The 13,281-nt window shown below is 43.0% G+C and overlaps 1 protein-coding gene across 1 annotated transcript in view; it reads left to right on the plus strand.

Moving 5' to 3' along the window:
* Positions 1 to 13,281, plus strand: part of pou6f2 (POU class 6 homeobox 2) — a 120,771-nt gene that overhangs the window by 80,524 nt on the left and 26,966 nt on the right. The gene's annotated exons all lie outside the window — the stretch shown is intronic.

The raw sequence follows: 13,281 nt of genomic DNA on the forward strand, positions 1-13,281 counted from the left end.
GGACCTGATGTCAACCGGACCCCAGAGAACTGGGCCTCATAGAACAGGAACCTGGTGAACTGGACCCAGGAGAACTGGCTCTTGGACAACCAAGTCCTGAATAGCCAGATTTTCAAATAACAGGGAGGGGATGTACGGCACCGAGTAGGCGCTGTGGTTTCCTCTCCTGCCGCACTACAGCTAGCTGGCTCACACCGTTGCCGTTTCCAAAATCACTCCTTCCTCCATTTTCCTCCCCTCTGTCATGACCGCTCTCTGTCCCAATGCACACTTGCATTCGGTGACCCATGACCTTGACGTCGAGGCCCAGTGCCAAACGGATGACGGAACTGCGTCTGCACCTCGACGGCCTGAGAGCCTCCGTCCCATTCACCCCCTACTCGTCTCCGCCCCCCCTTCAGAGCTACCTGCCACCTGAGGCAGCATGAGCACAACTGACAGACTGGCGGTAATTACAGCCCAAGCTGCTCTCCTTCCCTTTGGTCTGGGGTGGCCAAGAGCCCCGATCGCCCATCCCCACCACGGGCCAATTTGCCAGCGGAGTGTTTACAGGCGTCCGGCCATTTCTTCACACGTCGCTGTCTATTTCTGCTCCGGAGGCTGCAGGCACACAAGTGCTCCAATTACCCGTGTTTCTGCCGTGCTTCCATTACTCTCACCTGCAATCAGCCGTTATTACGGCCCCTCTCCGGGGGGCGCCATCGTCACCAAGGTCAGTGGCTTCCAGCCGCAAGAAGCTCTGAGAGCCGGCTATCTTCCTGCTTCCTCGTCCCCCTCCTCTGAGCACCGGGATCACAACTCAGCTACGCTTATTCTCCAAATGTAGCGCGTGCCGTCGGCTTCCTCTTCCAGCCGATCGCTCGTTGATCCGGTGGAACCATTTCTCACATTTGTTTATCTGTTTTCGCGGCTGTTTTCATATTACCCGCGTATTATTTAAAGTGTTGCTGCGAATATTGATTTCTGGAAATGTACCGCTGTGTAATTTCTGAATGTTTTCCAGCTGGCTTGACAGACATAAGTGCGCGGAATCAGAGCAGGCGTGCTCTTAGTGTCAACGCCGTCCCTACGCTGTCAAAATCGAATATCCATTAGGCGCGCTGAAGGAATAAGCATACCTTCAGATCTGCAAAATTGTGTGTCGCTTCAAAAAAAGCCAAACCTATGATCTCATTGCTGGTGAAAGGAATCATGGGATTGCAATTATTATGGTGGCTCCAAACCAGTAAGAATGATCTGCTTTATTACAGACACCAGAGTAAAACCCAGTAAATCGTGTGTCTTTTACGTGCAGAGAACTACTTAGAAGCTGGTTTAAATACTCCACCTTAATGGCTTTTAAATAGACTTTGCTGTAATAAAAGAGAGCAACAGTGAGTATTATCTGTAGCCTTGAAGTTTGTGTAACTGGTCTTCCCTGATCCCAGTTTAATACACACCGCGTTTTTCCGGATGACAACCTCTAGTGAAACTGAGCTGCCATTTACTGGGTCTTTAATAACGCACAGCAAGGATTGATATGGCGGCTGATCCACTTAGACCCTTTCTCTCGCTTCTTCTTCCTTCTCTGTTAAGCCCGTGTGTCGTCCTTCTGTCGTTTGCTGTCCATGGCTACAACGCTGCAGCTTTCGTTTGCACTGTGTCTTGTTGGCATCACATGTTTGTTGTCCTGCACTTCATGTACCTCGCTGCCACACGCACACGATTTCTCCCCTGGGCCAGAGTTTCCATTACCTCTTATCTTACGTCTGTGTCACAGGCCAAAATGCAGGATGTCTTAAAATTTTCGAATGACTCACTTGTTTAGCTAGTAAATGAAATGCTATGGCTGTTTTTGGGTATTAGGATGGACAAATTTTCCTTTTAATTTTTTAAGGATTATCAGTGGGCTCCATGTCCAGCTGAAGGTAATCCCCCCATCCCCCCCCCCCGATAAATTTATACATAAATAGCTCAATATCCCTTTTGGCCCTTAAAACCCTTATGAGTTTTGATCATAAATAGCTTAGAATGGGTTAAAAAAACTGTGTTTAACGTACAGTGCAAGGCAGATCTTCCATTTGTTAATGGGTGCAGATGGTTGGTAAACAGTTATGAATTATGTTGTTCAATGTGATTCCAGACAGGGGTGCTGAGGCAGAAGTAATGTTGAGGTTAGCAGACATGTAAGCGACGTTCCTGAAAGAGCATCATGGACCTGTCCACAGGGTGCGGACACGCCTGATTCCTGGAAGGCAGATACCCTCTGAGCCTTGGGGCACCCTGCTTTCCATGGGGTCATCCTGCTTTTTTTTGCCTTAGAAGGCATCTCCCAGTCATAACAGAAGTGTCTTTGATGCATGTAATCCAGATTTCATAGAAAGACCTTCAACATTGATAAGCTAACTTCAAAGCTAACAGTACATATGCTATCGCAGCTAACCAACAAATGATAACATAGTCGCAAATTGCTTACATTTCTTCATGCTTGCAAGCTAGTTCCGACATACAGAAACAATATTAATTTGTCACCCACACTAGGCAGTTTTCCTAGAAGATGCAGAGTCTATTCCAGTAAACAGAGAGCATAATATTCCCTACTGTAAATGAGAACCCACTCCCTGACTCACACAAAATCATAATTTAGAGTCACTACTTTCCTGCAGGAGGAAAGTCTTTGAAACCTGCTTCGAACCTGCTTTACAATAAAATGAGATACATCAACAGCTTACTGTTTGACAGTCATGGGGAGAAGGATTTATTTTGATGTTCTCAAGGTAAAAACACCAGTCATTTTAGACGTGTGGAATAAGCTCACCAAGATCCCATCCAAAGCATTCACCCTAAGTACGCATTACCTGTCTGTCCATTCATCCATCCATCCCAGTTCATTCCAGAAAGCGTAGAGAGAAAACACCATGGAAGGGATGCCAGACCATCTTAGGGCACAAATTTACACAGTGGGTAGCTTAGAGAAATCACTTAACCTAATTTGGATTGTGGCAGGAACCCCCCATGAACAGATAGAGAGCATGCAAAGTCCACACACACAGACCCTGGGATGACACTGGGACCCCCAATACTGGTGCTGTGAGGCTACTAACAGAGTCACTGCACAACCCAGTGTGAAGAGTATACAGGTGTCAAAGCAGTCAGTGTGTAATGAATGTTTTAGCATCCTTCCCTTAATGTAGACTGATAGTATTAAAACCTGTCCAGAAGTACGAGAGAACATAACTGAAAGTGTCAAGTCCTTGTTCAACTGGCACTTCAGGTCTGAAGGACTGGTGCTAATTTTGCGTAGAAGCTACGTCGGTAAATATATCAGCGGCTCGTGTAAACCGGCTGAGGCCCCTGACTACATCAGTGCTGGGCAATCAGTACCTACCGGGTGAATTACGAAAACGGAGGCCATTTTCAGGCCACTTAAGCTGGAGGCCTTATCTGCCCTTTGACTGGAATGAGCTTAGCACCACCGGCTAATTGCCTGCGGGCGGTGCTCGTAACTGCCAGCCGGGAAGTTCATTAATGCGCGGCCGACGCAGCCTCCTAAGGTGGCATAAAATTGCCTTTTGTGACAATCGCAGCGCAGTATGGAAATATCAAACGTGCGCAGTTAACTGAGCCAGAAAATGAGACTGCTGTCCTTCAACACTAACATTTCATGCACATAAATACACGCAGACTGCAGATACTAATGGGAAATAGCCGAAAAATCGTGCATCTCTACAGCTGTATTTTAAACGTTTATCGAGATAAAATGTGCGTTATGTGAAAAATGTGTGAAGAATGCCGCACAAAACGTCATTCAATAGTAGTTTAAAACAAGATAAAAAACGTCTTATTTAAACATGCATTATCCATTAGTGTACATTTTGTATTACTAAATACAAGACCATGCAAACTGTTCTCAGTGGAAAATGGCTGCATGTGTTGTTTGTTTTTCTTGTTTGTTTACAGGGACATTGCATATTGATCATATGGCTGAAAATATGCTAGAGTTAGTCAAAAGGCTAGTTTTCATCTGTAATGCCTGGGTTCATCTTTTTTTAAGAGAAGATCACATTCAAAGATCAAAACATTCTCAGTGAAATAATAAAAAGCCAGGCACTATAATGAAAGCAAAGAAATGCATGAATATTCTTGATACATTCAGTACAGCTGAAAAACAAAAGCACTTGTAATAGCACAGATCACATAACAAAAGAAGACCAGTTGAGACAGAAGCACATAACCCTGTTATAGTGAACACAAGTTTGATTACTTAACAACCAATTCATTAACTGGGAGGAGAAAGAGTGATAGGTAGCACTACTTCTTATGTGTTCCAGTATATTGTCACAATCTTGTGACGCTCTCCCTGAAAAAGAATTGAACACGGCATCCTTTGAAACGCTAATGAAGGTGAATTTCACCAGCAAAACTGGATTCTCATTGTGTCACATTAGCACTTAATAAGCTGCAGGTGGGTGCATCAGCCAGAGGGTCAGCTGCAAAGGTAGCAGCCCATGGAAACCTGTGCTACCCTGAATATAGTGGACAGATATTAGAGATCCCTCAGAGATCTAATGAGTAAGAAAGCGATCCAAGGCACAGCAAACTAAAGAAAGTCACTCTCTCTGTTTGTATTTTTGTGTTGTCGAGGGTGACGGTAATGGTCATTGTTGAAGTAGTGCTCTACTTCTGAGAGCACAGGTTCTTCCCAGGTATCTTCTCTGCTCCTGACCTGTTACATTCATCCTCTCCATTAGTGTCCACAAACAAAGAACTTCTCCCATGGAGCAGACCACAAGAGCTTCTCTTTTTGGTTCGGAATTCTCACCTTGACTTTAACTTTCAAGTGTAAGTAGCTTCTGAGAACAAAGATGCAATACTGTGCTGTCAAGTATATTCTAACAACGGCGTTGTGGGTTAGCGCCTCTCTTGCCTCTACTTTTAGTTTTGTACGTACTATATATCGCTCGCGGTTCACTACTCTACAAGTGGTATTTTTAACAAATGTGTATGACCAGTTAAACCCTCTGTCATTGTTTCCACAGAGACACTTTACAAGTTATGCGCGAGTTATAAAACAGGGAAAAGAATAATGTCAAAAATCAAAAAGGCACGATCGATGCCCCGGTCTGTAAATGTCAGCGATTCATTACAGTACTTAGCTGCAATACAGGATACGTTTGTGAGGGATGCGCGTATTGAACAGCCGTGATCACATCTCGGCCAAGAAGATCCACTCCTTTAATTAATTTCTCTGCTCCGAGTCATGAAATGGTACATGACAGCAGTAGCCTTACACCCCCACCCATTTTTCTTCATTCTGGACCTGATTTTGGGACAATAGAGAGTCGGCTAATAATTTACCTTTATTGTGTTTATAAAGCTTAGGCATGGATGACCCTTTATATATTGAATTGAGGCCATCGAAAGATCACCTGCCATTGATCAGCTGGATATTAAAGTCAATCAAATGCAGAATGTATATGTCAAGCGGTGTTGGAAGTGAAGAGGAATAACATTCGGTGATTGTCGAATGAGCCACTGTGCTGTAATGAAAAATGTACAATGTTAAATGCTAAAAGCTAATGGACCCATAGTCAGGATCATCTCCAAAAAGTGTATATCCCATAATAAGCCGCACTTTCGAGCTCGACATCCTGCATTCGTTTTCAGTTAGCTAGATATTATCCAAAAAATTAATACATGAGCAGAATATCCATCCATTCATTCATTTTCCATGCTCACTTTTCTTATTCAAGGTCGCTAGGGTCCGGAGCCTATCCCAGAAACTATGTGCGTTAGGCAGGGAATAACCCAGGATGGGCGATGAATAGAATATTACAGGAAAAATGTATTAAAAAAAACTGTTCCCAGAGGAATATAATTGTATCAATTGTGAATTCTCAAGTCAAGTACTTTCAAACTGAAAATCCAATTTTAGGAAATGATTAAACGCACTGCAGTGGGTTGATAGGTGGGTGGCCCCCATGTGACCTTTTGTCGCATCCTTATTGGCTGGAGCCACATGTCCTGGCTTGCCTCCTTAGCGCACTTGAATTAGGCTTGTGTTGCTGACATTAGATGTGCCCATTTCTCAGGGTGACTCATTCTGGCAGCACCCTTGATCTGCCCAGTGTTCTTCGATGCCCATCCTGGCAATAACAGAACTGTTTGTCCTGCTGCAAACTTTGGGTCCCCCTCCCTGGACACTGTTCTTCCTGTCCCCATCAAAACTTCATGGCCTAATGTGTCTTTGTGTGATGTCACTTTTTTTAATCATATTCTTCCTCGATTTTACTGTCCCACTGGTCCTTAGCACAGAAACTACCCCAAGGCCCAAAAACAAGTCTTTCAAGTAAAGGCCTCTGAGGCCAGAATGTGGCAGAAAAGAGCATTGGGAGAAACCAACGAAGGGCAAAGACAGGGGTGTCCGTGGACTATTTTAATGGCATTTTGATGTACATGTGCAAAATTGATGTGGGAGAGATCTCAGTGGAGTCCCCAGCCTTAGCCGGCTAGAGATGTTGGAAAGGTGGCAGAAGATGTGGAGCGGACTGAAAACCAACGTATTCTCTCATGTCAAAGCTTATTACGTTCTTACAGAGGAGGGGAGAAGGCAAAGGGAGGGTTTGGGGAAGCAGACGTCAGGGTGGTGTATAACAAAGCAAGATTTCTCAGTTAGCTGGGTTAAGCTAGAAGTCATGATCGTTCAATAAACGTTTAGTTAAGGAGCATTCTTATTGGACAATCATGACTTTTAGTTAGCTTGAGTTAAGTTAACACAGCTAACTGAGAAACCCTGCTTTGTGGAACATCTCCCAGGCAAAAAGTCCATCTCTGTTTGTTCATATGGGAGATGAAACTGTTTTCAGTTTAAAAAACTGCGATCCATTTCGTAGTTTAGTTATTTCGCTATTTACCTGTTCACCTGTCTCTTACCTCCTTTTTTCCACATTTCAATAATTGGTTTGAAATGCAACTAGATCCTCCTTTCTGTTTGGCCCGACTTTTTCTGAAGAGAGCCACATCTGCACAGCGGAGGTTTTTAAAAACATACACAGTGTAAACGTCAGCACCGCTCAGTGCGGCGATGAGTGAAAACAATTTCACCGTCCGATACGGCTCGATATGCGCTGCGGCGGCCTTGAAATTAATACTCAGATGCGTCTGTGTCGTTGTTGTCATTGTGACCGTCATTGTGCTTGCTTTCATTAGAATGCGTGCGTGTCATCGCCCACTCAAAGGGGGGGACAGACAGGGACTGTGGACAGCACAAGATCTCACCTTGAGTACCTCTTCTACCATTGTGAGCCTTTGTTGTACTTGGCGGCACAGAGGAACACGGCGGCAGCTATGAGAGGAAGCCTGCCAGAGAAGACATGTAACATGGGAACTTCAGAGCTGAGGGCAGCTGGCAGAAGCATGAGCCTGAAGCTGGGAGGTGCTCTAATCACCGACCCACTATGACACCTAATACCCAGGGTATAGTTGTATGCAATATAACGTGAATCCTCTGTGACATTTATTTTTAAAAAATCATTCTTTGGTCATTTTATTAATTTGTTCCAAACAGGTCAAATTGCAAAAGCAACATTAGATAAAGCAGAATTTTATGTATTTATTTTTTGATTAAAGGAATGCATTTTATGAAAATATCAGCTTTCACAAATCCAGCATAAGGGTATCACAGGTCGGTTTCACTAACTGTTTGCTTCGTATAAACTCAGGGAAAATGAATACATTCGATTTTAACACCGCTAAGGTGTCGCTCCCTCATAAACGGTTCTTCTGCATTTTGCTTTTTTTCTCCTCCAGAGATCAAGGTTAAACAAGATGTAAAAATGTTATGCAGATGTTGCTTTGCTGTCCCGCTCTTTCCAGGCTGTTTAAACTTCTTTAGCCATTTACGCAGAGGGTTGCCAGATCCATTTGGGTCATGCAGTTTTCATGCAGGCGGGACACGACGGGGGGTTTCCCTGGACGACAGGCGACACACAGCTCTACCTGTTACATTCGTGTTATGGCACTATCACATACCAAAGTGTATAGCTAGTGAGGCTGGACACTATTATGAATTGAACACTAGTACGAAGCAACCCTGAATTCAAGCATAGGGCTGGAAAAAGTGGCATCTATGCTATTATAAAGTGATATGCTGACATGTTAGTAAAAGGATGTGGCATTCAAAAATATGCAATCATAGTACTAAAGTCTAAAAAAGATGTATATAACATAATAATCATTATAATCCTTATGAACTTTAATTTGGGGTAAATAATCTAGGAAATTGCTTGACCTGCCATTTTTTTAAAAAAAAAAGAACATCTGTTTTCAGAGAAATGTCTCTGATTGGTACGGGACGGAGCGTCCGTGTGCTGTTTCAGGTACCAGCACCTTCCAGATGAATTCCTAGTTGTCAGTGGTCCATCATATGGGTTGGATTTTTCGTCTTTCGAGTCCCTGTAAGGAGAGAACAGCGTCTTGCATTCACACTTCTCTGGGCTGTCCAGGTTAAGGTGGTGTGATATTTCATATAGTTTGTCCCTCCTTCTTTTTGCTCGCCTCTAGAGAAGAAGCCTGAAATGCTAGCAAACATGGCTCCTAAAATTAAACTGACGCAAACCTTTTAGTGTCCCGGTGACTTGTTAACTAATCTGGGTTTAAATTCTGAGGGATTCTAAAGTCAGTGACAAATTTAACAAACTGTTAGCAAACAGCAACATATTTTAGAGATTCCTTTGTAAACCAGCAGGGTTTCCCACACATCCCAATAACCTAACAAGAGGAACGAAATAGACACCGAGCCAGTGGCTGTTTCTGAAGGGACAACAAAGACCGAGATCACTGCATATCTCCAGAATCACAAGCGCTCAGCTCAAGCTGTGGGGAAATCCTTCAGTGGCACTGCAGCTGAACAGACCAGGCTGCCTGCATCTCCTCCATACTGTATATCTACATCTGCACCTTGGCAGTGCAGGAAAGGAATCAGCCAAGCAGATCATGTTACCAATGTCTGCAAAAGGCTCATCCTGTTGCTGCACTTTTCATTTTCTGGACTTGAAAAGGACAATGTGACACTATCACAGTCTTTGAAAGACCTGCCACATCATTTTTCTTCCAAAAATAAGCATAATATATGAATAATAGCAAATTTCCAAAACTCATTCAGTCTGCCGGAAATGATCGAAAGGTTCTGGTTGAATTACATAATGACTGAGTCAGTTTTGGTTCAATGATGGTTATTTTTTAAAAAAAAAAAAAAAAAACTGAGTTTTGGAAATTTGCTCTTCAGTTAATACAGCCCATTGGTCCTTTCACTAAAACATTAGCCCAGTTCTCTTCACTAATAAAAATCTAAAGGGCGTTTATTTCAGCTGAACAGGGAAGGTGGGCTTGGAGCCAGAAGCCAGAGGGCAGGAGGTGGAGGAATAATCTCTAAGGGATGCTGGTCCTGGAGACCCACAGACAACCCCTTCCCCACACTGCCACACACTATGGACAAGTGGGACAAATTTGCCCGAATGCATGTTTTTAGACTAGGGGAGGAAAGCCTTCCAAATGCACAGAACAGTCAGAAGTAAACAAACACATCTAGCAGCTTCATTCCATACTACAGCTTTGGGCTCAGTTACATTGTGAATTCTTTTTTATTTTTCACTATATCACCATCTAATAGTTAATGCCCCAGTTTCTGACTGCATTGAAAAAAATGAACAATAAAGAAAACTCAGACCAATTCAGCGTCGCTCCTACATGCTGTCAAACTTAAAAAACATCGCAATAATCCAGAAATACAACAAATCTTATACAGAATGTGTGTGATATTTTATTCATGTCTATTTTAATGGTCTCCCAAGCCCCCTAGTTCAGCTCATCATTTGATTTCCAAGGGCACTAGGTTTATATGAAAAAGTACATCAAATGATAATACTGTATGCTATTATGCCATTACACTGAGGTACACAGTAATTTTATTAACAGAAGACTGTACAAAAATGAATGTAAATGACAGTCCACTGCACTGCAAATATTTTACAGGCAGCAGGGACACGGGGGTTAAATACTCATAAGGTGGTGATTTGTGGTCCTTAACTAGGGATTGATAACTGATTTTAAGGGTTATTGAGTTGCCTCAGTTACCAGCTCTCTCTGATATTCTGGCCATTGGCTAGCTAGCATGACGACACACATGCCTTCCACAGTAATTGTGGTCGAAGCAGCACTTTAGTGAAAAACAGGGCTCATAACGGACCATCGCAGGGGCTGTGGTACAGTGGCATCATGATGCTGACGACAGACTATGTTTGGCAGTTAATTGAAACCACAAAACAGACAACCAGCCCAGCTATTTATGACTGACAGAAAAGACATCAGTGGTCTTCTGGGTTCTGATTCCTTTATGCAAATGAGTGAAGGTCAAAGCAGGTCTTTGGTAGCCCAACAGCAACAACCTCAGGTCTTTATTGACTTCATCAAGACCATGCCTTAGCTACCTCAGCATCTTCCATCCATCCATCTTCTGAAACCACTTATCCTATTCAGGGTCTCAGGGGGTCCAGAGCCTATGGACACAAAGTGGGAAACAACCCAGGATGGGGCACCAACCCATCACATCACACTCACCATTCTCTCTCTCTCTCTCTCTCTCTCTCTCTCTCTCTCTCTCTCTCACACACACACACACACCTATGGGCAATGTGATAACACCAATCTGCATCAGCATGTTTTTTGAGTGTGGGGGGAAACCGGAGTACCCGGAGAAAACCCCACAACAACACAGGGGGAACGAGCAAGCTCCACACGCATGGAACTCTAGTGGAGATTTGAACCCGGGCTCCAGAGGCATGAGGCGAGAGTGTCACCACCGTCAGTGTCTAATAAACATCAAATCAGTGCCCTGAATGTTGCATTGAAACTGGCTCGTTTATTTGTTTGCCTTCATAAAGCTACGCATTCCGGACTCATTTGCTTTACTCTGTCTATGATTAAATTCTGATTATATAGCTATACAGTAGGCTTGGCGTGCCATCCAGGGTGTCCCCTGCCTTGTGCCCTGCTCTTCCTGAGATAGATTCTAGGCTCACGGTGGCCCTGTACTGGATGGCGATGGATGACGGTGAAGCATAAGTGAACCATAGATCCATGATCAACACATGCTTCAGTATGACCCAGTTTGGGCCTGAAATAAAGTCACCATCACATATAGTAGAAATGTAAGCAGAGAAATGGCAGTTTGAGTGAAGTTTTATTTTTTTTAGTTATCATTGGAACAGGAAATGAGGACAAGCTACATGAAGACCATTTTTCAAGTTCGCTCACAGAATCTCCCCACTTAGCATTTTGAAAGAAGTTTGCATATTTTTTTAAGTCAAGCAAGTTCCCCATTTTTCAAATTAACAGGAAAGTGTTGCACAAGAGCTTATTTAAGGAGTTAGTCATGCCTGACGCATTCACGCAGTACCTCCTGAAATCAACATAAATTTAACCTTGTTTGAATAAACCCTGATGTTCATGCTGCTCTTTCGCCGAACTCAAGCAGCGACTGTAGGTTCTATCTGCATCCAACAAGTTTTTCCAGTACGGAGCAAAATTCAAAAAATGAATTATTTCCCTCTAAGTTTATGATATCGCCAATGGCGTTCGACATCTCTGAAGGACAAATGTCCGACAAAGAGGAAATCGAATGAAAAAAGAATTCGGCTGGGTTAAAGGTTTCCTCCTTGTTCCTGACAACAGAAACCCATGTGACGGTGTTGTCAAGCTGAGGCACGCAGTATCAATCTCTGCCAATTTAAGGCTGATAACATAAAATAAGATTTTATAAGAGAAATGCAGTGTCGTTCTTAATGTGCTTAACCTTTACTGTCAATGAAAAAGTATTGATTGTTCAGTAGATTTTTACATTCAATTTCAGAAACAGTCATTAAAAAAACGTCTTATGGACTATAATTTAAAAAAATGAGTAGCAACCAAAAAAAATCACCATCAAATGAAGCTGAAATTCCCTGCTGAGATTAATATGAAAGTGATTATATAAAAAATATTTTTAACCTTTGGTGAAGATCAGGGGTATTTTAAAGATGTTCTATGAATAGCAAAGGAAATAATTAATATGTTTATTTAATTCTTGCATAAGGTACCAAAGTTAAAATTTTAACAATTTAAACATTTATAACATTTTATCGTTTTTTCCTATTGCATTTTTTTACATGCTTAGTTATTACTAGTTTTATTGTCAGCCTTCAGTCAGCTTTAATTTTCTTTAGAGAAGCCTTTTCAGTTTTATCAGCTGGATACATTTTATGTGATAGAATAGCCTTGAATTTTTTGACACTGGCATCAGAGCCTTGTGGACTAATTTGGTCTTAAACTATTGTACGGCCTAATAATGCCCCCTTCTTTTGCACTGCAACCAAATCAGTGAGGCATGTTCAACTTGATTTATAGTAATAGTAACACAGTGGCTGCGCACACAAACAGACCTATAGCTAAACGAGATGCTTAGAGATCAGGCTGTTTTTGAGTCTAGCTACGTTAATTGTGTTACTTGAAAGGGGCAGGAAGGGATGTGACAATAAAGGCAGAAGAAATGTGGAGACGACCAGAGTTTGCTTTGAGGCAGGCTTCTGCAGGTGACAGGACTGGTTGTAATGATACATTGACGCTTTAGGGCCCTGGGTAGCTAAGAGACCGTGGTTTGGGCTAAGTGTTCACTGCAAAGTGTGGCTGGCTGACGAGATCCTAGGGGCCACGCGAGCACTTAGCCTCACCAACAGAGCCGTTTGTGGTGGATGCCATAGAAAACCGCGCTGGAACGTGAAGGCCATGCTGGAGAGGTGAGACGTGGCTATTTAAAGAGCAGGCCCTCCTTCGGAATTCACATGCAGCTGCTTTTGCTTTTCCGTGCTAATCGCTAACAGGCATATAACATCTACAGTAAAAAGGCACAAATTCTACATATGTTTCATGATGTCCCATGGAAAATATGACAAGAGGAAATCCACAGTGCAACTGAATAAGCCATTATTACTGAGGGTGGGCAGGGGCCTTAGTTAGTGGCATTGTCACCCAAGGGCTAGGGGTGTGAATCCCAGTCTTGCTCCGCATGTGCAATTTGCTGGTTCAACTCCCCATCTCAAAATCATGCACTTTAAGTAAACTACCCCACTGTGTGTATGCGTGCTCTCTACTGCCCCTCCCTGACCATGCACTGCGTGCAGTTTGAAGATAGATGTTGCCTTGCAGACACTGCCCAGCAAAATATCTGGCAACGCTAATGCACTCTACAGCTTCAAACAAACATGCACT

Source organism: Brienomyrus brachyistius, chromosome 1, assembly GCF_023856365.1.
Source record: "Brienomyrus brachyistius isolate T26 chromosome 1, BBRACH_0.4, whole genome shotgun sequence".
Classification (NCBI taxonomy): domain Eukaryota; kingdom Metazoa; phylum Chordata; class Actinopteri; order Osteoglossiformes; family Mormyridae; genus Brienomyrus; species Brienomyrus brachyistius.